At 40.5% G+C, this 23187-nt stretch overlaps 1 long non-coding RNA gene across 1 annotated transcript in view; it reads right to left on the reverse strand.

Annotated features, from left to right (window-relative positions):
* Positions 1 to 5921: 5921 nt before the first annotated feature.
* Positions 5922 to 23187, reverse strand: part of LOC125417385 (uncharacterized) — a 200008-nt gene continuing 182742 nt past the window's right edge. Inside the window, exons 4-6 of the long non-coding RNA XR_015734851.1 lie at positions 14794 to 15055; positions 10612 to 10724; positions 5922 to 7458 (exon numbers count right to left, since the gene is read on the reverse strand). This is a non-coding gene — a long non-coding RNA (uncharacterized LOC125417385). The remainder of the gene's footprint in view (positions 7459 to 10611; positions 10725 to 14793; positions 15056 to 23187) is intronic.

The raw sequence follows: 23187 nt of genomic DNA on the forward strand, positions 1-23187 counted from the left end.
TAGGCCTGGATGTAGCGGGGAGGGCCTTGGACTTCCCACAGGGCAGGGCTCCCAGCCCTCTCTTAAGGAGGGAGGGGGAGGGAAGATGGTGAGTGGGGGAGCAGGAGGGGAATGGGAGGAAGGGAGGAAGTGTAAATTTTTGAATGGAAAAATAAAAATAAAAAACAATTTCAAATAAAAAATTAGTATTTTACAATCAAAAGATTATGTCCATAATAAATTAAAAGGAGCAGTAACATGAAGCGATTGACAAAATAAGTAGAAAAACTAAAACGAGCATTAGGGAAAAATATGTGATCAGTATCATTTATTAAGTTTTATTCCATTGTCTTTTATTTTTTATTTTGAGACAGGATTTCTCTTCAACAAATGCTGCTGGCATAACTGGATATCAACATGTAGAAGAATGCACATAGATCCATATCTAAACCTTTTGAGTTTTGTCTATAACAAAACTCAAGTAAAAATGGATCAACAACCTCCACATAAATCTAGCCATACTGAATCTCATAGAAGAGAAAGTGGGAAGTACCTTGAATGCATTGGAACAGGAGGCCACTTCCTGAATATAATACCAGCACAGACACTGAGATCGACAATTAATAAATAAGATCTCCTGAAACTGAAAAGCTTCTGTAAGGCAAAAGGACACAGTCAAAAAGACAAAACAGCAGCCTACAGAATGGGAAAAAGTCTTCACCAACCCCACATCTGACAGAAGGCTGATCTCCAAAATATGCAAAGAACTCAAGAAACTAGACATCAAAAAAACCAAGTAATCCACTTAAAAAATGGGGGTACAGATCTAAACAGTGAATTCTCAACAGAGGAATCTTAAATGGCCTAAAGGCACTGAAGGAATTGCTCAACATCCATAGCCATCAGGAAAATGCCAATCCAAACAACTCTGAGATACCATCTTTCACTTGTCAGAATGGCTAAGATCAAAAACATTAAGGATAACTTATGCTGGAGAGGATGCTTAGTCAAGGGAACACTCCTCCATTGCTGGTGGGAGCACAAACTTGTACAACCACTTTCAAAATCAGTATGGCAGTTTTTCAGAAAGTTGGGAATCAACCTACCTCAAAACCTAGCAGTATGACTCTTGGACATAAACCCAAAGGAGACACACAAAATACCACAAGGGCATTTGCTCAACTATGTTCATACCAGCATTATTCATATTAGCCAGAACCCGGAAACAACCTAGATGACCATCAACCAAAGAATGAATAAAGAAAATGTGGTACATTTACACAATGTAGTACTACTCAGTGGTAAAAAAAAAAAAATGACATCTTTAAATTTGCAGGCAAATGGATGGAACTAGAAAAAACCATCCTGAATGAGGTAACTCAGACTCAGAAAGATAAACAGTGTATATTCACTCATAAGTAGATATTAGACCTAAAGCAAAGGATAACCAGAATATAGTTCATAATTCCAGAGAAGTCAGGAAACAAGGAGGATCCAGAGAGAACATACATGGGAAGGGGAAATGGACAAGGTCTCCTGAGTAAATTGGGAGTGTGTGTGTGTGTGTGTGTGTGTGTGTGTGTGTGTGTGTGTGTGTGTGTATGTGTGTCGGGGAGGCTAGAGGGTGGAAAGGGAGTGGAGAGGGAGAAAGGAAGGGGAGAGGAGAACATGAGGGATCGGGAAGGTCGAGGGAAAGCAAGGAAAGAGATATCATGATAGTGGGAAGCATTATGGGGTTAGTGAGAAACCTGACATTAGGGAAATTCCCAGAAATCCACCAAAATGACAAGAATGACCCCAGATAAGCAATAGTGGAGAGGGTTCCTTGACTGCCCTTCCCCTGTAATCAGATTGATGATTATCTCAGTTGTCATCATAGAACCTTCATCCAGTAACTTATAGAAGCAGATGCAGTGATCCACAGCCAAGCACTGGGCCAAGCTTCTGAAGTCCAGTTGTAGAGAGGGAGGAAGGATAATATGAACAAAGGGGTCAATACCATGATGGGGAAACCCACAGAAACCTGAGCTAGTGGGAGCTCACTGACTCTGGACTAATAGCAGGGTGACCTGCATAGGGCCTAACTAGGCCCTCTGAATGTGGGTGGCAATTGTGTGGCTTGGACAATTTTGGGGGCCAATGGCTATGGAACCAGTATTTATCCCTGGCGCATGAATTGGCTTTTTGGGCCCCATACCCTGTGGCGGGATACCTTGCTCAGCCTAGACACAAGGGAGGAGGGCCTTGGTCCTGCCTCAAGTGATGGGACAGACTTTGTTGACTCCCTGTGGGAGGCCTCACCCTCTTCAAGGAATGGATAGGGGGTGGGCTGGGGGAAGGTGGAGGAACCAGGAGGAGAAGAAGAAAAGAAAACTGGGGTTGGTATGTAAAATAAAAAAAAGATTGTTTTAAAAAAAGAAAAATATGTGGTCAGTAATTTCTTAAATTTCATTCCACTATCTCTCTCTATTTTTTTTTTTTTTGAGACAGGGTTTCTCTGAGCAGACTTGGTTGTCTTTGAACTCACTCTGTAGTCCAGGCTGGCCTTGAACTCAGAGATCCACCTTTCTCTGCCCCCTCATGCTGGGATTAAAGGCTTGCACCAGCATCACTGGGCTGTTCTTTTCTTCTTTCAGAGGTCCATTCCTTTATGGTTCTTGTGGGAACTGCTAACTGTTAGGCATAAACAAATTCCAAAATATCCACAAGTTTGAAAATGCTTTTTATTTTTCTCTCATTCGTTCATAACAGTGTCTCTGACTATAAACTGCGAGAGCCGTGACTGCTCTCCCCTCCTGGTGGAAGACAACTTTAATTAAGCTATTGTCTGTCTCTGTTAGCCTCAGAGTGTCTAAGATATTTTTAGTCTAGTTTTATTGTATTAATATGTCATAATGACACCAGGGCTTATGGGAGGGCTCTATCTCCATTCATGCCTTTTGACGTTTGGAACCCATGTCTAATCTATGTATGTTGGTCTTCATTTCTGTGAACGTCCCTTCTACTTCTATTAGCGTTCTTTCAGGCATTGTGAAACTTCTTTCCAATATGTTGATTGTTTAAATTAGCTTCCATGTCTCTAAGCTGATCTATTGTTTTCTTTTTACATCTTGTGTCTTTTTCTGGTGTGTGTATGTGTGTGTGTGTGTGTGTGTGTGTGTGTGTGTGTATGTGTGATTAAGTGTTAACCTTGTTAGATGCAGAGGGCAGTATCACATCTCTTTAAGGACATGGCACCAGCCTCCTTAAGTCTTCCACTGAGGATTGGAGTTACAGTGCAATCATGGCATTGTGATTTCTAGTGTGCCATGAAGGAACCATTCTACCTTCCTTGACATTCTCCAGTCACACCTTTTGCGGCTTTCATTAGTAAGTAGTCTTAAAATGTAGGCATCTGAATCTAATAATACACAGAAATGTTAAAATTAAAGGGAGGAACAAATTATCCTATAAAAACCACTGCACTATTAGTATCAGGCAGGCTTACACAGCAGTGCCTCAAACTGATGAAGAGAAGCAGGTAGAGTCTGAAGGCAAAGGAAGACAAGGGACTGTCAGACAAAGGAGTGGGAACAGACTACAAAGGAATGTTTGCGAGGACATCGACCCTAGATAATTGAGACAGATCAAATTATCTAGGTTTTCCTGTGGCTTTACGTGACATGTGCTGAAGCCTTCTGTATATTGCTCATTTAAGTTCAGAGCATGAACCAGCTGATGTTGCAGACTGAAGGGAGGCAGCTGGAGGAAGGAGGAGAGAGGGAGGCTATTTGGGTGCAGTGGCTGATTGATGTCTGTTGTCGCCAGCATTGGACTCTTGGTAATTCATATGTCTGCTTCACTCTTTTCCAGATGGAATTCCAGGCAGAGGACATGGAAGTAAGAATGAATAGGAACTGGTGAGTTGGCTGCAGAAAAGAGAAGAGACTGACTTTGGAAAAATTCATTTTGGCTGAAGTGGTAGTCTTCCTACCTCTGGAAAATGTGGCACTGTGGCCAGACTGTGCCTTACTAATCTTAGCTGTGGTAAGTACATAGCCCTCTGCCCATCCTCAGATGGGGAGTTACTTCCCTTTACTTGAAATTAACTTTGTATCATAGCATGGATGAGTTATTTAGGTCACAAGAATGAAAGCCTCTCCTCACTGCCAACAATCCTGGTAAATGCCATTAATGACAATGTTCCAGCAGTAAAGCTTTCTTGACCCGTTGATACATGCCAGGCTATTCTATATACTTTGAATTTATGGGTACTGTATAAATTCCTACAACAACCTGGGGTAAAATTTGCCTTCCCATTTTATAGTCAAAGAAATTAAACTTTTTCAAGATTGCAAAGTTTATACTATACTACAGGTCAGAATCTGAGCCCAATCTGTCTGGCTCCAGAGAATTTTCCCTTTGCCAAATGTGTAATTTGGGTACATCCAGGTGTGGTCAAGATGACCCAGAACAGTAGAACACGTTCTCATACAACAAAGTTCCACGTACCCAAATGGACTTAGGTGGCAGGAAGGAAGACGTGGCATTTGACTTAGAAAAAGTTGTGTTTAACACATTTGTCACACAGTCATGTGGCATTCCGGGTGTCACTTTTAATCCCTTTCATCTCAAATTTCTTAAATCGAGGCGAAAATCCCTATTTTGGCTATAAGATTTTGGCAATATCAGACGAAACCAGGTTAGTAGAGAGTCTGGCAGGATATGTGGTCATCAGTAGTTGCTATGGCTATTAACGTGGCATAATGATTTCTCAGCCTAGAGTAAGCCCATAGTGTTGCTGCCACTTCCAAAGGCAGCATATTAATTTTTCTACGTCACTGGGAAAGTGAAAACAGGAAGCATCCCAGCCGGATAATAGAGGCCTGGAGTAATTGACTTAGGTCAGGGGGCACATTTCCCCAGGCCAACTGTGATAATTAAACTATGTTTGGGAAAGACCATAGAAGGCTAACGTGGCGATGACAAAGCGTACTGGTGAATATCCATGACCTTTGGGTTGAGTATACTGCATTCCTTGTACTATCTCGCAGACTTCCGAAGAGACAAATAGTGGTTGGACTCATATGTCTTACTCTAAATGGAGCCAAGGTCCCACAGGAAAACTTTTCCCTTCAGAAAACTAAAGCGAACTTGTCTGAGGTCTGGGCCACAAGTTTAAATTCGATTCGTATCAGGGTGACTTAATCTGCTCCTAATGACTCCTCAAACACTGAAGAGGAAGACATAGGTTAGGTTGGGACAGTCCCAGGAGATGCATCAGTCTCAAATCACAGCCAGAGCAGACACCCTCTGACCGGCTGGATGACTCTTCAGTAGACACATGGAAGACATAAGTCATCGAGCTTGCAATTCAGGGAAAAGAAGGTGAAAACACATGTTTAAGAGAAATATCCCAAGAACATTCATTTGCCATTTAAAAGTTGTAAGAGTTATCAAAAAACAAGACAAAACAAATCAAAAACAATCCAAAATCAAAAACATGTTCTGTTTCTGTTGGCTGCAGGACTCCCAGTAAGATAAATTCAGGATACTAGATTTCTTGATATCCACAGTGTAACTGTTCAAAGAATCTCTCTACTACCTAGTAATTTATAGGCTTAACCTCAATTTCTGATATACTTGGGCTAATTTCTTCATAATTTGCTATTGTCCCCTAATTTTGTAAAGCTAAGATTCCTATATTTTGAATAGTTTTGGCTGGACACATACAAAATTGTATAGCTATGAAACTCAGAATAATTGCCCAATTGTGACTATATCATGTCCATTGTTTATTCTTATTAAAATGTTCTGCTTGATGTAAATTCTGTCTGATACTTATTCTATATGTCACCTTGCTTTGAATTGTGGTTTTAGAGAATATGTTTGTTCCTCCCTTTAATTTGGATATTTCTGTATACTTAAGATATACTTAAGATTTAGGTGCATATCTAGGGGTGAGATTCTGCAACCCCCGCCCCCTATTTTGCATTTTACATCTACTGATATTGCCATTGTTCTGGAGTTTGTGTTTTGTGGAGTATACTTTTATAATTATACTTATGTACAGAAAACTAAGCAGTGTAATTTAATCCAATTTAATGGTGAGTTCTTTTACCTTTGCCTTTTCTAGCTTGGCAATGTGAGGCACAGATCTAGGGCCCAGGACATTACCTCCTCAGTGGCAGCGGGTCTTATATCTGTCATCGGAATTGATCCTAATAGCTTCTACCAGCTTAGCCAGAGCACCCTTGTCTTCCAAGTTATTCTGTGTTAAGGCAACAGTGATACATATTTTCCTGTGGACCAGTCGCCCCAGCCTGGCCTTTCTTTTGATACAGTAGGGGACCCTCATCTTTCAATACAAGGCAGGCAGGAGGACCACCAGCTCAACGGGGTTTACATTGTGGGCAATCACCACCAGCTCAGCCTTCTTGTTCTCCACCACCAAGATGGTGCTGTATTGATTCTGATCAAAGGACAGATTGTCTTAGTTGAGACATCCCCTTTGCCAGCAGCCATCTTTTTCTCCTGGGTCAGGAGCCTTTACTTCTCCTACTGTGTCTCTGGTCTGTAGCTGTGGGCAAGCTTAAGTATCTGAGTATCTGTTTGCTAGTCCAGAGCCTGGGTGAACTGACTCAAGGCTACAGGTACTTTGAACCACTTATGGACTTTGCCACTGTAGCCTGATGCAGCGGAAACGTCTGAAGAAGTGAGTGAGATTTCTTTAAAGCTGGATGTCCTGCCCATTGCTGAAGTTCTTAGGCCTTTTATCAAACAAATGACTCACCATTTTTTTTTTTTTTGGCTTCCTGTTACTTCACAATGGCTGGGTCTAGAGCCACCTTCTTCACCTTGGCATTTTTTTCCTTTGTGCATCTTGCTTGACTGGAGCTGTTCTGGAGGTTTTTTTTTTTTTTTCCCCCAGTCATTTCGAAAAGAGATGTTGACTTCCTGGTATTCTGGCTTTTACAATCTCCCCCCCCCCCCACCCGCCCCGTTTTCCAACATGTTCCCTGAGCTCTAGATGCAGGAGCTGCCCTGCAGACATATCCATTGTGGCTGGCCTCACCTTCCAATGTGGAGCTCTACATTGAGTCCAGTGTGATCTCCTGTGAAGGGCTCCAGTTTCGGTAAAGAGAGGCTTCTGAGGAGAAACAGTTACATTTATCTTTGAGTAGAAGGATAAGATTTAGAGTGTAGCTAGGAATTAGGCGGACCTAGCAAAGTGTCAGTAACAGAGTCTCTTCTAAGTTTCAAGACCTCGCTGGCCAAACAAAATTGTTTAGCTTTCTAGTACTAGGTGCGGTTTCCTTCTTGCTGAGTAGACTTTAAGTCCACTTAGACATCGGTTGGTTGCTGCCCATGTGTGAGTGCCACTTCTTGTCCCTTTCATGCGTTGTGTGGTGCTGATCAGTTTCGTGCTTCACGGGAGCCATAGGACTAGGACTGGCTTCACTCTCTTGGCAGTTTTCACGGAATTCCATGGGAGCTAGACTGCGAGAAAGCTTTCAAGTCAATAACTGGCCCAACAAAAGCAATTTACAGAGTCAATGTAATGCTATTCAAAATACCCACAACTTTCTTTGTAGAAATAGGGAAAAAAATCCTGTAATTAAAATGGAACCAGGAAAGACCCTGGATAGCCAAAGCAGTCCCGATCAAAAAGAAATACTCTAGGAACTGCCACTCCAGACTTCAGGACATATTACAGAGCCGTAGTGACAGAAAAGCATGGTAGTGACTCAGAACAGACATGCAAACCAGTGGAATAAAATAAAAGACCCAAATAAGAGCACTCCCAACTACAGCCACCTGATAGTTGACACAGGGGCAGGAAATGCACATTATAAGAAAATGATGAGAATTGAATAGCAGAGTAAAACAGAGTCAAGGAAACAAATGACTCAATTTGGAAAAAAAGGACTAAGGATCTAAACGGAGATTTCTCCATTAAAGTCAATTCTGTTTCTTCAACGGAGAATTCTCTGTTTAGATCTCTAGCCCCTTTTGTCAAACTGGCAAGATGTTGAGAAAGGGAACCTTCATTCACTCTTAGTGGAATTGTTAGCTGATATGCCACTCTGGAAATAAGTATGGAGAATATCCATAAAATAAAAATAAATCATATAACTCAGCTGTACCACTCATTGGCATTTGCACACTAGACTAGATAACCTACTCAACAGACTCTTGCTTGGCCATGTTTCATGTGATGTTATTCGCAATAGCCAGGAATTGGGAAAAAGAACTGAATTGTCCTTCAACAGGTGAATGGGTTGTAAAAATGTGGCATATATACATGGTGGAATAGTATTCATCTGTAAAGAAAAATGAAACCTGAAGCAGAGAGCAGCAACGAGCTGCAAGACTGAATTAGCACAATAGTAGAAATTCTCCTGTTTAAGAAAATGCCCAAGATCAGAGAGCATTACTGATGAGTTCTATCAAACACTCAAATATCATTTTCTCTTAACTTCGTTTAAAATATTGAAAAGGTTCTACTATGTTCATACTGTGAAAACAGCATAACCCCAATACAGAAATCAGACATGACACAGCAGCAATGAAAACATCTATATGGTGTGGGAGAATTATCTGTATTATGTCAATCACGTATTTTAATAAAACGCAGATTGGCCAGGTAGGAAGTACAGGTGGGTCAACCAGACAGGAAGTAGAGGCGGAGCAATGAGAACATGAATATTCTGGGAAGCAGGAAGCTCCCTCTGCCATTCCTTCCCAGACCACCTAAGAAGCAACATGTGAGCTGACATCTGGAAAAGGTACCAAGCCATACGGCTAACATAGATCAGAATAATGGGTTAATATAAGCTATAAGAGTTAACAAGAAGCCTGAGCTAATGGGCCAATCAGTTTATAATCTTATGGAGTCCTGTGTGTGATTTTCCTTGGGAGTTGCCGGCTGTGGGGTACAGGGTGGGACAGAAACCCCAACAAGTCGACCCTTCGTGTTACATCTACAGATGTACAGAGTTATCTTTGCTGAAGAGAGATACAAAAATCTTAAACAAAATACTAGCAAACTGAACATGTAGGAGACTCTCAGCCATTATGTAGGATTCATTCCAGAGACCCAAAGATGGTTCCACCTATACACATAATAAATGTGACAACTCACATTAACAAAATGGTCAGCAACCGTCACGAGATCATTTCACTAGATGCCGAAAAATTCTTAACATTTATCACTCTTCCTGTGAGAAAAACTTTGAACAGAAGAGTGTGCCTAAAGACCACATCAGCAAGTCCATAGCTAGCATCTTGCCTGTGATGATTTGAATAAGAGTGTCTCCCATAGGCTATGGTGAACACTTAAGTCTCACTTGGTGGTACTCTTTGTGAGGGTTAGGAGGTGTGGTTTTGCTAAAGGAAGTGTATCACTGCTGGAGTAGGCTTTGAGATTATATATAATCTTACCCTATTTCTACTTTTCTTTCCCTGCTTTGCACTTAGGTTTGAGAACGTGAGTTCTCAGCTTCCTTCTCTGGCTGTCACGCCTGTCTGTTGCCCATCCTCTGCACTGAGATGGATTTTTATCTTTCTGGAACCATAAGCCCCAACTCTTCCTTCTGTAAATTGCCTTTTTCATGGTGTTTTATTGTGGCAACAGAAAACTAACTAATACAGTGCTAAATGGAGAAACTTTCTAAGACTTAGACAAGAGCCCATCTTGAACTCTTGTGTTCAGCACAAGTCAGAATGGATCAAAGATGTAAATCTGAGCCTGTAAGACCTGAAATTCGGAAAGATCTTGGAGATAACATAGGTGAATCATTTCTAGACTTTGTAACTAGTAAAACATTAAAATAATGATTATCCAAAGCACAGAAAACAACAACAAAAATATATAAGTGGGATCACCTAAAAGAGAGTGTGGTATGTTATGGATTTTATGCCTTTGCCCTAGTGAGTTGTAATTGTCCACCTAATACAGCCTGGAATTGTCTGGAAAGTAAACCTGTGTAGAAGAATTGTCTAGATCAGACTGACCTGTGGGTACAACCATGAGGAACTATTTCAGTTGTCACTTAATGTCGAAAAAGGCCATGGTCACTGTGGGCAGTACAGTCTTCTGGCCTGGTGGTCCTACGATGCATAGAAAGCATCTGAGCACAGGTTTTCAAGTCAGTCAGCAGACAGAATCCTCCCTAGTTTCTGCTGGCTTCTTGACTGACATCGAGTGAGTTCCTTGGTCATAGGTAATGCAGTGTGGAATACCAGCAGACTTACGCTGAGTTCTGCATTGACTTCCTTCATGGATATAGACTGTGACCTGGAACCATAAAACACTAGATCATTTCTTCCCCTAAGTTACCTTTGGTCTTGATGTTTGTACCAACAACAGAAAGGAAACTAGAACAACTTTTACCCCCTGAGGCAGAAGAATCTTAAACTTGAGTTCAGCCTGGACTACACAGGAAATTTAAGGCCAGAATGAGTTATATAGCAAAGTTTTGTCTAAAAAGTTAACACAAACACACACACACACACACACACCAAAAATAAAAGTACTGGGTGGAGCTAAGTGGTGCCTAACATATGCAAGCCATAGGAAGGAAACATGATTGAAAACAAAATAAACAAAACAAAGTAAAAAGTTTCACAGACTATGCAACATTTACTCACCTTCTGCAGAGTTAAAGGAAACAGAGTAAAGGCAGAAAGAAGTGGAAAGCATGCCTCTGACAAGGTGGTAAGGGTCAGGTCCAGAACTCAACAATGAAATGACAAGCAGCAGTCTGAGTTAAAGAGAGACACAAACATCTCTGTTAAGGAGACATACAAACAGCAAATGGTTATATGAGAACAGTACTCAGGCTCACCAATCACCATGGAAACGGATCAAAAACACCTGGAACACTTTGCTTCAGGTAAAAAAAAAAGAAAATCAAATGGTGAAGATGTGGGCAAAAAAGGAACTCTTATACACTGTTGGTTTAAGTATAAATTAATACAGTCATTGTTGAAAATTGAATGAAAATTCTTCAAAACATCCCAAGTAATTCTGCCCAGCAACCCCACTACTTGATCTATATCCAAAAGAAATATCAAGACATCTGAACTCCCATGTTGACTGCAGCCCTGTTCCCAATAGCCATGACAGATGAAACAAATATTTATTAACTAATAGTTGAGTAGAGAAAGTGTGCTACATTATGCACAACTGGACACTATTCAGCTGTAAAAAGAAAGAAATCATGTCATTTGTGGTAACATTTACAGAACTGGAGGATGTTATGCCAAATGAAATAAGCAAGGGCCAGAGCAACATGCGTCACATTATCTCACTAAGTCTTACAATATAAAGATGTTGCTCTCACAGAAGATCAAAGTTGTGAAGTGGGTATCAGAGGGTGGGAGGGGTATGGGGTGTAAAGGGAAGAGGGGGTCTAATGAACAAGCAATACATCATAGTTCTATATGAAGAGATCAGGGGTTTGACTGCATTTATTTGTTTGTTTGTTTATTATGCATACAATGTTCTGCTGCATGTATGCCTGCAGGCCAGAAGAGGGCACTAGATCTCATTACAGTTGGTTGTGAGCCACCATATAGTTGCATGGAATTGAACTCTGGACCTCTGGAAGAACAGCCAGTGTTCTTAACCACTGAGCCATCTCTCTAGCCTGGCGGGGTTTCTTAACTATTCCTTCACAACTCTTTTTTGTCTGAAGAATTATTATACGGTACTTAGGAATCCAAGTCCATAAGCTAGGAATACAAATCAGTTACTGATACCAAATCATGGAGAAATTAGTTTTAAGACAACTATTTAGCAATACATATTTTAAGCATTTTTAAAGTAGAAACAAATCTTTACATTCAGGAGGTGGGTATTCCCTGTTTATTTTCACATAAAGAACTGAATTGGCTGGATACTTGATGCTCCTACACATGGGGCAGCTCCAGGGTTTGTCAGAGTCAACCACTGTTTTATTTTTGATTGTATAATTGTCACTGCCGAGAATGCTGGATTTGTAAGTATATAACAAAATAGTATCAACATACTTAAGGCCATTTCAAAAATTATTGAAAGAAAGGACTAAGCCAAAACTAATTTAATAATTTCTTAAAGGAAGCTTACCCAAAGATTTTAAAAACCAAGCATTCTAACACACTATGCTCTACAGATACCCTGACGTGAGTCTGTAAAACACAATCATGTTTCTACAGGAGCAGAGAACGTATGTGCAGTAAAAAGCCAAGTGAATTACAGCACACACTTGTCTGGAATCTGAGCTGAGTGCTCCAGGCACTGGTACTCTGGGGTGGACAATGGAGGGGGTGCATGGTGTGAGCTCAGAGCTAAAGCTATAGGGAAGTCACGAGATGTGGCACTGGGGACACTGCCATCCACACCCCAAGTTTGTTATACATTGATTTTGAGTTAATTTTTTTGTCATTTCATGCTCAGAACACCTACTCTTGCCAAAATTTTTTAACTCTGTATTTAGCCATAGGATGCTATAGGAGGCCAAGATCACACTCTGAGAAGCTGAGCCCCAGGGGACTGTAGGGTGAGGTAGACATCAATAGTGCATTTATTTCCCAGCAGATTAGAGGATAGATTTAGAATATTCTCGTGGCAAAGAAATTATAACTATTTGAGGAGCTAGGGGTTTACCCTGGCCTGAATACTTCGTGTAGGAACATTGCAGGGAACCCCATATGTGTTCAACGTTTATGTGTCAATTAAAAATTAAAGGAATTAAAAAGAAAGTTTTGACAATTCAAGTCTTTGAGAACCCTTCCAGGCTCACCAGTGTTAGCGTTTCCTTTCTTGTTACTTTGAATTCTATACCATTACAATGCATTGTAATTATCTGCTTACAGCTCCATTTCCTCGGGGAGTCCTTAAGAGCTTTTGGAGGGCAAGAAAGAATGTCTCTGTCCATCAAATATTGAGATCATTGCCTGTCAAAAGTTGTCATGAAATACATCTTTGACTGTATTTTCAATGACAAAGAGAACTCATTATGTTTTCTAACGAATCTTTTTCTCCTTTGAAAGCTTTATTCTGGACCACCCTTCACTGACAGTTGGAACTCTTTGATTTGGTATTGTTCACTTTTTTTTCCTCCCTCTCTCCCAGAAGGCTGCACACATCCTGCAGAAAGGGGCAGGGAACTCCGATCTGGCCTCTCGTGCTCTGGGCTTTTTGACAAGCTTTTGAAAATGACAGGGTTAGGCAAATTCTCAGGGTGTTCAGCAACGGCACTTACTCCGCTGCAGTTTGAAGCCAACATGGGAAAGACAATCTGTCTGTTTTTGGTTGGTTAACACTTAACTCGTCAAAAATATGTTTTGTAACACATAGTCCATGTCCAAGAGGTCTTGCAAGATTTCCAAAGCTTTTCCCACACTCTTTTTCTTCTCACCCTCGAAAAAAGAAACAGTGTTTTGCCAAAAACAAATTATTCCACTTCTCAAAAAAGGACTTCTGTTGCTCGGGAATCTTCAAGCCGCAAGAGTTCACTTCAGGCCTGATCTTGGCCAATACTGCCCGCGACGCTGCACGTATCCTGTTAGCCTTCCGCCCCAGTGCCAGGCAGAGCTGCACCACGCTTCCCAGCCTTGAGTCACTGCAGACTCCACAAGGCCACTAGGCAACAGCCTGGATGTGGACAGTGTTGCCTGGCAACCGCTGAGGTCAGCTGCTCTTTTGACAAGGGGGCAAAGATTCCTTAAAAAAAAAGTGTAATTAGGATTTTGTTGGACATCGCTACAATTTTATTTTTTGTTTTCTGAGGAAGAGAGGAACAAAATTCTCAAATCCAGAACCCTGTGGCACGGAAGACCTGAGACAGAACTCTTGTTTAAGACATGGCTTTAAATTGTATGGTAGGAAGGAGACAAAAACAGAGGTAAAATCATGTCTAAGGAACTTAAGAAAATAAGTTTTCTTAATGAACTTAAGAAAATAGCTGTACGAGTTTGCAATGCGTATGATTGGTAGAAAGAACCAGTTCAAGAATATTTTAACTACTACCAACCGGCTGCTGAATGCTTCGTTTTCTCATTGCCGCTAGGAGAAAAGAACAATTTCTGGAACATTTGAAAAGCCTCCTTGTATCCCATCTTTGCTTCTTCAGAGCCTCACACCTACTGCTGTCACAGGACTTTCTCTGGATCAGAACGTTTGTCGTTCTGGCTTGCGGCAGAACCGTTTAGTGGCTCCCATTTCACAAATACTGCCCTGACCTTGAGATCCACTCCCCACAGTCACGCTCTGCCCCTACCAATCCAAGAGAAGAAAGCAACTAATACACAGTGTATTAAAAAATTGAGTTAGTATTATTAAAGAAAGAACACAAAATTCATTTAAAAACCGGCCACTAAAAATGCCAGTGTGCATGGAAAACCTGCGTTTCAGAGTCCTCTCTTCTAAAAACCCAGCCAGGGTGAGAGCAGTAAATTCTTTTTGTTCGGAAAGGGCTTTCTCTTTTCACACTGCATGTGTTCTTTCCTTATTAATACCAACTCAGCGGTTACTGGAGGTTTGCCACTACTAAAAGACAGTAAGTCAATATGCTTTGGGCCTGTAAGTATTTATATTACTAGGTTCTGGCAAACCTTGATAAAATACTGAAAGAATAATAGCAGAAAATTGAAGCCGGAATTAATGAATTCCCCTAAAAGTATATTTGTGTCTCTCTCTTTCTGCGATGCCCACATCCTGGCTAGTTAGTAAGCCGGCGTGAGCCACAGTCTTCTCATCTGTGGAGTGGAGACAATGACTGTTTTCTCTCTGAATTGCGAGCATGACTAAGGATACTGTGGAATGGGTACTTGGTCTCAGTTACATACCATGTGGGAAGGAGAGAGGCGGCTCCGGGATTGTGCCTTGGCTGTGGAGAGGTATAGGATAATGAGCCGCTACATGTGTTGGGATACAGCAGCAGCATCGCTGGCCTCCTCACGCTCGCTTCTCTCAGGTCAGGTTTCTATGGATCCGGAGCATAATATACAGTGAGAGAATGTCCTGGAAGCAGGCCTCCTCTGGAGCGAGTGCTGTCCCACTGTTCCTGGTCACATACACCTTTCCTCTCCACCGCTTGTTTCCCACCGCCTGAAATGTACAAGTGTGGCTTTTATTTTTCTAGTTTCTCTGACCATGACTCATGAAAACAGCATGCAGACTCCGCTCACTACTCTCTGTTATACTTTGCCTAATCTGATGGAGAAAGTAAACATTTTAACTTTCTGGACAAGGAGGAGCACGTCACGAAGCTAATTTAACTTAGGAGGAAGGCATTTTCCTGGATTACCTCCTTGAAAGATCCAGGAGAAGAAGGGCAAGAGAGAGGACCATGTGGGTGGGGGTGGGGGCTCGCAGGTACTTTGTGCACTTTTTGCCAGACACCGTGGAAGTCCTAGCTACGCACTTACTTTACAATAAGTAAAGGTATTTAGAGGTCAAATCAAGTCACGTTCTTAGTGCTATTTGGTTAATTTTTAAAAACCATACTATTCAATGCCTATTTCTCTAGCAGCATTCAGCCCTTCAAGAAGGAATGCTGTGTTAACTGACGTTACTGACAGACGCAGGGACTAAACACTGGAGAAAGGCCCCACACCATCTTTTCCTTCTCCCAGTGAAGACAAGGGTCTTACATCTCCACTCCTGCAGTTATCAGACTCATCTTGGCAATTATCAGCACACAGTGATTAATGTACTGATAACGTAAGACTCAAAGTTCAGGGTGACCAAAACGTCTGGATGCTTACACTGTGGCAAAACAGAATTCTGTGAGAAGGCAGAGAGTGACTCTTGGAAAGACAAGAGTGTGCACAGCCAAAAAAGGAAGGAAGGGCTTTGGGTTTTAGGGCTGCAGGGATCACCACTGTGCTTTTCTTACACAATTTGAGACATGGTTCAGTGGGCTATGCAAGTGAGACCTGAATTTGGATACCTGCCCCACATAAAAGTCAGAATGATGGCACTTACACCTATACATCCAGCGTTGAGGCGTGGAGACAGGAGGATTGCTGGGGCTTTCTGGCAGCCACCATAGCCAAGACAAAGGAAATAGGTATACAGATATATTATTGATGTGGGAGTTCCCTCTGTGTGCTATGATTACCATTAATGAATAAAGAAACTGCTTTGTACCTATAGCAAGGAAGAACTTAGGTAGGTAGGGAAAACTGAACTGAATGTTGGGAGAAAAAAGGGCAGAGTCAGGTAGCCGCCGTGAAGCCACCAGAGTCAGACATGCCGAATCTTTGCCGGTAAGCCACTGTCACATGGCGATATACAGATTAATAGAAATGGGTTAAATTAATATAAGAGTTAGCCAATTAGAAGCTAGAGCTAACGGACTAAGCAGTGTTTTAGTTAATACAGCTTCTGCGTGATTAAGCTAAACTAGCCGGGCAGCCTGGAACCAACAAGTGACCTGCTGCTACATATTATTCTTTTTTTTGTATTTGCATACATGCACCACACATGCACATACTACAACATTCATATATCATACTCAAACATACATAACACATATATACACATCATGCACAAGCATACACAACATATATGCATACACCATACATATACACATACCACATACATGCCTGCATCATATGCATGCATATACCACATACATATATTTCCACATAGTACAAACACATAAAACCACATATGTAATACACTATACATACACCACACATGTATATGCCATACACACATATATACCATACAGTATCTACATCATACAGGTAAATATGCTCCGTACATTCCCAGATCATATACATGCATACATCACACATGCATACAACAACACATGCATACACTATCACATGAGTACACCACACATATGCATACATCATCCACATACCTCTTCTCTCTCTCTCTCTCTCTCTCTCTCTCTCTCTCACACACACACACACACACACACACACACACACATACACACACAATTTCTTAGAACCCAACCCCATAATATACTTAATAATAAAAATAAAATCCCAAATTGATGTTTGAGAAACACAGAAAGCTTCACTCCTCTGGTAAATAAATGTTAGCAAATCAGAGCTCAAGTCGTTTGAGGTATCTTATGGTGAAACATGTTACCTGAGATTTTCCATAATTAGAGTACTGAACACTTCTTTTCATCTCTCAGAATTGGTGACATGGAGGATTCATTCTGGGAATCTCAGACCTATTCTCGTTTCTACACATCACAATACTAACTACAACTGCTGTGAGCTAAGTAGCGTGTTCAGAGACAGAGAGAGACAGAGTCCCAGAGATAACTACTGACATCTGTAAAGTCCACTTAGTTTATGGAGTGGCCTTGCCACTTCATAGTTAAAAAGTGTGTGTGTAATTTTCCATGTAATAGGGTGCAATACTGTGCATCTAACTGTAATTTACTCACCCCAGCATCACACTCACACCGAGACTTGAGGAAAATAGTCTACAGCAAAACATTTAAAAAGCTTTTAGTCAAGAATCAAAGGTCTTTCCTGCATTTATCTGGAAGTCAAGATAATTACCTAAATGAGCTTGCTTGTTCTCTCAGTCTATCACATACATATGTGTACTTGATATATATATGTGTGTGTGTGTGTGTGTGCGCACGCGCGTGCGTGTACATATGATTTTTTGTAATCATCTACATGTCTTGGTATTATATAAGTTATATAATGCCATATTTGTAGCTTTGTGATATAATGTTTAGTGACAATTAGCCTGACGTTTGAGGGACCATGTGAAGGACTTTGTGTGTATCTCCTCAATGAATTCTAAAGACGTGGTATCATCATTTACTATTTATTTATTTAACTATTTGTTCATTTATATTGAGCTAGGATCTTATATGGCCCAGGCTGGTGTTGAATTTCCTATGTACTTTGGGATGAGCTTGAACTTCGGATCCTTCTGGTTCCCCCTCTGAAGTGCTGTGATCGCCAAGTCCTGCTTTGTGTGGGATGTAGATCAAGAGATCAGTGCCTGTGCTCCAGGATCGCTCTACCGATGGGGCTGCATCTCAGGCCTCTATCAAGTCATTCAAAGTGGAAGAAGTTGGAGCTCAGAGAGGTGCGAAACTGACCAGAGTCATTGAGCTCGTGGAGCTATGGTGCTGAGCCTCTGCCACATCCCTGGACGAATTATAAGTTTATAATCTTAACCACTATGTTTCCATAATATTTAGGAAGTGGTGTGGATTTAGAAGATCCCACACTGACATCTCAGAGTGTTCCAAATCAGCATCCCCTTTTAGGAAAAGCAAGTGACTCAATGGCTAAGGAATTCATACTAAGGCAGTGACAACATGTTGAGCAAGACTCCAGCCTGATATTTATTCTTCAGCCCTCTCTAAATCATGAAGCCTTCTGAAAAAGGCAAGACTTTGTATGGTCAACTTTGAGAAAGATTACAGAGACCTGAGTCACATCGTAAGGTCAAGTCTGACTGTACTTGCTTGCTCATCTCTGGCCAGTTGAGTCAGACCTGAGAAGACAGCAGGGGATGTCGAACCCACCAGCACATATACTGACATAGTACTCTTTACCCCTTCTTTTCTTGGTGATCTTTCATGGAATGCTGTGGGAAAACACTGACCACAGAGGCAAGGGAGTTTGAAGTGCCTCTAGTTAAAAAACCACAATTGAGGATGGCACAGATCCTACAGCAATGGTACTTGTAAAAGGGAAATTGTCTCAGAATATTGGAGGATAATCTTGCTTTCCATGTTTAGAATTTAGTAGCTTTAAAATAGAATTTATCAATCACTCTTATACAGTTATTGGTAGAAAAGTACAGTTAGTTTTTAAAGAAAACCAATGTTAAAGTAATAAAAGATTTCATTTTATTACAGTACTCAGTCACTCAAAAGCTAGAAGCACAACTTTTTGCCTTTCTTTCTTTCTTTCTTTCTTTCTTTCTTTCTTTCTTTCTTTCTTTCTTTCTTTCTTTCTTTCTTTCTTTCTTTCTTTCTTGAAACAGGGTTTCTCTGTAGCTTTGGAGCCTGTCCTAGGACTAGCTCTTGTAGACCAGGATGGCCTTGAACTCATAGAGATCTGCCTGCCTCTGCCTCCTGAGTACTGGGATTAAAGGTGTTAGTTCATGAAGGACTTGGGCTTCATTCTTAACTCCAGTCTTGGACCTGAAATCCAAAGCCAGTGCTGTTTCTGTCAACCCTCTGCTTCCCAGGTACACATGGGAGACCCGGATAACTCACTACACTGCCTTTGTAACTCAGCATTTAAGTTGCATAATGGAGATGGTTACTTTATAATTCAATGCTCATGTTAAAGTTTCAAAGTATGTGTGTAGTGTGTATTCTTGTTCATGCATGCATGCACATGTGTGGACACATTTGTGAGGGGGCCTGAGAATGACATCGTGTGACTTCTCAATCACTCTCTACCTCTTGCATTGAGGTTGGGACTTGTGATGAAGCAGAAGTTCACCATGTAGGCTAGTCTAGCTCGTCAGTTTGCTCTGAGAATTCTCTGTCTCTGCCGCCCATCCTTACTGGAATGTCAGTGGGGCCATAACCACGTGGTTTTACGTGGCCTCTAGTCCTTGAAAATTCTTTAGGAACAAAGGAAACTGTAGTTTGAACTTTTGAACAATGTGTATGTAAAAGAAACATGTATGGCTGATTTCAAGTTAAACCTAATGATGTTTGGTCAAAGAAATCCATACCAAAACAAATCTAACAATTCTACCCACCTCCCCATTTCTGTTCCTTCCTCCCTCTCCCTTTTTCCAAGGAGTAAAAGCACCCCTTATAACAGCTCATGCTGTACTTAATTCCTAGAATTCAAAATTTCTAGGTTTTACTCTGCTATTAGCCTGCTGGATGACTCTAAGCACTTGAACATCTTGTAGAAAATAATAGTTTTACTTAGGAAGCTTTACTGGTTGAGTAATGCCTTTACTACAGCTGGTAAGCGAACGATTAAGAAATCTTGTTTGAGAAGTGCAGGAAGAATTCTCTTTAGAATGGATTGGATGAAAACTCATGTAATTATGAAATTTGCCCAGAAATGGATGGAGGTAGAAGCAATCATTCGGAGTGATATAAATTCAGATCCAGAAAGATAAATGTCACATATCCTTAGATATATGTATGTAATTTAGAATACCCATAGAGGCTAGGAAATTAGTAAGGAGCCATGGGGTGGCTTTCAAGGAAGAAGAGATAGAATACGTGGTATACAGGGTTCATGGGGGAATAGTGAAACAGGATTGAGGTGGGAAAATATATATATATATATAAAGATGTATTCATATATATGAATTACATTAAAATAGTATTTTCACTAATCATTTGAGAATTTAACAGTATAATTTGATTACATTTACCCTGAAACTCCTTCTATGTCCACCCTTGCCCCCAACTCATAGAACCTTGAGGGTGAGGAGGGGTCTTTTCTTTCTGTTCTTGTCCATGTTTCTGTTCCTCTTCTTCTTCCTCTTTTTTTTCTTTCTTTTCCTCTCCTTCCTCCTCCTCACCTTTCCTCTCTTCTCCTCTTGTTCACCTCCTCCTGATCCCCTTTCCTATTTTTTTGCCTTTCAATTCCAATTTTTGTTGCCAACTATTCTTGGGAGTGGAATCTGTCCTGAAGAGTGGTCAGCTACAAGGGATGGCATTATTAAATAAATCTGAACCCCCTCCAACAACTATCAAATGCTGATAACATCTCAGCTAGTGATGGGAGTTCATGCCTACCTCCCACCTCTAAGGTGGAATTTTGTATGTCTTGAGTTCTTGCAAGTTGTATGCACACTGTCATAATCATTGTGAGGTCATTTGCCCAACTTCCCTGCTCTATACAGAAAACACAATGATTTTAAGTCATCTTCCACCTCTGGCTCTTAAATTTTCTTTGACCCCTCCTTGGGGAGAGGGGTATGACATGTATGTTTAATTTAGAGCTGAATACTCTGCTGTATTCTTATATTTTGAAATATAAGAATAATATAATTATATTATAATATAACATATTATAATAATCAACATATCAATAATATAATATATTATTTCTTATAATAATATAAGAAAATATTAAGAAATATGTATTTCTTATATTTTGAACATTGACCATTTGGAAAGCTCTATGTTAATTGCTATCAATTGCAAAAGAAGCTTTTCTTATGAGTGTTGAAAATGCACTGTCCATGGATATAGCCACAAGTCATTAAGAGGTCATTTTAATACCATGTCCAGCAGAATAGTAGTCATAGGTTCTCTCTTAGATTCCATGATCTATCTAGCCAAATGTTCTTGGCCCCACTCACAGTACCAGAAATGGATTCCATCTTATGGATCAGGCCTTCAATCCAGCCAGAAAGTAGATGATTACTTCCATAACACATGTGCAAGCATTGCTCTGGTGTGAATATCTTTTCCGGGACAGTCGCTATTTTAGCTCGCAAGACTTGTAGCTTGATTCGACTTCCATATAGTTTTTCCCTGAAGCAAATTAAACATCACCATCCAGCGCTATGAAAGCTAGGCAGTAGGAATCAGGCTTGTACATGAGTACCAGCTTTATTTCCATGTTCTATGGCTTAAGTTGGTATCTTTAGGCTTACCGTTACTGGAGGGTAATCAAAAGTATTAGTGATGACCTGTAATATTTGTAGGTCTATGGGACTCCATTGACCAACAATTCACAGAGATATTAGAATTTGTATTTGGTAGCAGTTGATGTCTAGTCTCTCCTTAGTAGGGTGCCTCCACTAATATTCTTTTTATATATGTACATACATATGTTTTAGGAAGCTTCTCTAGTTAAAGGTTTTTACATCATTTAAGAAGGATATTTACTGTCACTTATCCCTCCCTGTAGTCCAACTCCTAGCCTGCCCTCCCATTTCCCACCCCAATTATTCCTTCCTGTCCCATGATTTGCATCTAATACTATATTTCCTTGTATTCTGTCTCTTCTCCCTTGAACGCCATCACCATGTCCCATTACTAATTTCCTGGCTTCCATGGTATTCCGAATGAAGCACACACATCTAACGAGTCAAAAGTAACATTAATAAGTGAGGGAAAGCATGTGTCATTTGTCATTCTGGGTCTGAGTTATATTACTCTGAATGACTGTTTCTACCTCTGTCCATTTACCTGCAAATTTTATTTTTCTTAGCAGCTGACTAACTTCCAATGTGTAAATGCACCGCCTTTCCATTGCTCATCCAACATTAGATGATCATCTTGACTGTTTCCTTTTCCTGGCTATTGTGACTAGAGCAGGCAATGAACACGGATGAGCAAGTGTCATTGTGAAATACAGAGTACTTTGAATATATGACCAATGGGGATGTAACAGGATCTAGTGGTAGATATAGTTTCAACTTTTTAAGGAACACCTATACTGATTTTCACAGTGGCCTTACCCATTCCCACTCTCACTAGCAATAAGTGTTCTCCTTTCTTCACATCCACATCAGCACTGATAGTACTTCTTGTTTTGATAGTTGACATTCTGACTAGGGTATGAAATCTCAAAGCAGTTTTAATTTGCATTTCCCTGATAGATAAGGAAGTCAAACATTCAGGAAACTATTTTTCATCCATTTGTATTTCATCTTTTAAGAACTGCCTGTTAAGTTCCATCCCCTATTTTTAAATTAGGATATTTTCTTAATATTTAGTTGCTTTTAAGTTCTTTGTATACTCTAGATATGGATATTCTGTCAAGTGTATAATTGGTAACCATTTTCCCATTTTGTAGGTTGTTCTTTGTTCAAATGGTGATGTCTTCTGTTGTATTACAAGGACATCAAAGTTCATGGTGCCTCTCCCATTTGTCTACTGTTGGTCTTAATGTCGGGTTCTGCTGAGGTGCTTTCAGAGAGTCCCTTCCTGCGCCTATCAGTTCAGATATATTCCTACTTTTTTCTATATTAGAATCAGAGTATCCGATCTTTTCTCAAGGCCTTGATCCATTTAGAGTTGACTTTTCTGTAGAGTGAGAGGTAAGAATTAAGTTTCACCTTTTCATGAGGAACTATACGTTTTGACCAGCACCCATTTGTTGAAGTTGTGTCTTTTCTTCCCTGTGTATTTTTGCCTCTTTGTCAAAAATCAGGTGGCCCTATGTATGTGGAAAAATATCTGAGTCCTCAATTGTATTTCATTGATCAGTTTGTCTGTCTATACATTTTTTAAAATACTATAGCTCTGAGCATAACTTAAAACCAAGGATGGTGGCATTTTGCATGCTCTGTGTATGTGT

Source organism: Myodes glareolus, chromosome 14, assembly GCF_982192425.1.
Source record: "Myodes glareolus chromosome 14, mMyoGla1.1, whole genome shotgun sequence".
In the NCBI taxonomy this organism is placed as follows: Eukaryota; Metazoa; Chordata; class Mammalia; order Rodentia; family Cricetidae; genus Myodes; species Myodes glareolus.